Genomic DNA, 2,159 nt, shown 5'->3' on the forward strand with positions numbered 1-2,159 from the left:
AAGACATTTCTCGCCCATCGTTAGATTAACAGAGAAGTGACCCCGCCTGCCCTGCGCAGGATGCGACATGGGCCACAGTCCCCCGGGACTGTGGACGGGACGTCTGTACCCTTAGACCCTGCAATTTCTGTTTCCAAGGTCCATCCCCAGGTCACAGTCAGAGGCACGGAGGTACAGGCGAGGCAATCTCTGGGCAGGGAGGAAGTGGGAGTGGCCTGACAGTGTGAGACACGGCCTGGTCACCCAGGCAGATGGAAGCTGTCTTTCCAGCTGTCTTGGGCCGTGAGAGAGCCGTGGGTGTGACCTGCTTCCAGGGGAGGCGGTGTTCTGATGACAGCCTCCCTGGTGCAGACATTCTTGAGAGATCCCTCGTGTGCAGCCTCAGAGGCTGACCTCCCAGTGCCACCAAGAGGCACCACAGCAGGGGATGTAAACTCATTCTTTAAACAGCATTTCAAGCCGGGGTCGGTGGCTCAGCCTGTAATCTTGCGCCTTGGGAGGCTGAGGTGAGTGGATTGCCTGAGCCTGCGGGTTCGAGCCCCACCTGGGCAACTTGGTGAGACCTCATCTCTACAATAAATCAAAAAATCAGCCGGGAGTGGTAGCGCGCGCCTGTAGTTCCAGCTACTTGGAAGGCTGAGGTGGAAGGATCGCTGGAGCCCAGCAGGTCAAGGCTGCGGTGGCCGGGAGCGGCCACTGCACTCCAGTCTGGGCGACAGAGTGAGACTCCAACATAAAAAAGCAAAACAAAAAAACCCCAGCATTTCAGAGAGCATCGGGTCAGAGATGGGGCATCGGGAGGTGAGAAAAACAGCACAAGGGAACTCACAGACGATGCAGGAGACCCAGGGGACAGTAACTGACGTGTGAGCATTGCTGCGCGGGGTGAGCTCTGTAGTATTAACTCATTTGACACGAGGAATCTCAGTCGTGACTGGCCCCGCTGTCTTGGTTACCATCGCTTAATGAAACATGCAAGGCCCATTAGGGTGACACTCTTTTTTTGAGTCAGGGTCTTGCTCTATTGCCCAGGCTGGAGTACAGTGGCACAATCACGGCTCACTGCAGCCTCGACCTCCTGGGCTCACACGATCCTCCTGCCTCAGCCTCCTGAGTCATTGGGACTACAGGCGTCACCACACCTGGCTAATTTGTAATTTTTTTGTAGAGACGAGGTCTTGAACTCCTAGGTTCAAGCAATCCTCCCGCCTTGGCCTCCCAAAGTTCTGGGACGACAGGCGTGAGCTGTAGTCCCCTCCTGTCACCCTGAGTCATTCCTGGCTGGCTCCTCTGCATTGCTGGGTGGTACTTCACGATGGGACACAGCAAACGACCTCCCATCTTGGGGTCCCCAGCCTCAGTGACACCTGCAGAGTCCCTCATGCCAGCAAGGGGACAGTGTTTCCAGGAGTGAGGATCCCAGGGTGGACAGGGCGTGAGGAAAGAGCCAGACCCGTCACTCCTGCCCACCCTGTGGGTCAGGGTAGATGCTTGGGTTGCCCTGGGTGGGCTGCAGGCAGGCTGGGAATGTGCCCTGCATTCTTGGGCCGCACGGAGCAGTTGTCCTGCCCCAAGGGCAGAAACGCTATGGCAGGACACAGAACGCATCTATCCTTCACTCCACAAGCGATGGCATGTCTGCGAGCACGCCTGGGCTTCTGTGGTCACAGCCGGGTGGGCTCCAGGAGCTGCAGACTGGGGCCAGAAAACAGCGTCCAGGCCGACGCGGTGGCTGTGGGAGGCGGAGGAGGTCGGATCGCTGGAGGCCAGCAGTTCGAGACCAGCCTGGGCAACGCAGCAAGACCCCGTCTCTACAAAAAAACAGAAGAGTGAGCCAGGCGCAGAGGCACGCGCAGCCCCAGCTGTTTGGGAGGCGGAGGCGGAGGGTCCCCTTCCAGCCCGGAAGGTCGGCGGGGCGGGAGCTGGGATCGCGCCACCGTGCTCCAGAAACGAGACAGAAAGAGGTGGCGCCGGCCGAGAAGCCTTGAGGACGGAAAGGCCCCGTCCCTGCGGGTGGACGACGGGAGCGTCGCCTTTCGGGGGGGTCAACGGGTCGGGCGCTGCAGGCGCTCACGGGCGTCGCGGGACTGTCGGGGGCGGGGTCGCTGCGCCGAAGACGCTCGCGACCCCTTTCGCAGGCGCCTCTGGAAGGCTCTCCC

The sequence above is a fragment of the Carlito syrichta genome, unplaced genomic scaffold (assembly GCF_000164805.1).
Source record: "Carlito syrichta isolate Samal-C Ts95f unplaced genomic scaffold, Tarsius_syrichta-2.0.1 Scaffold130663, whole genome shotgun sequence".
NCBI lineage: Eukaryota > Metazoa > Chordata > Mammalia > Primates > Tarsiidae > Carlito > Carlito syrichta.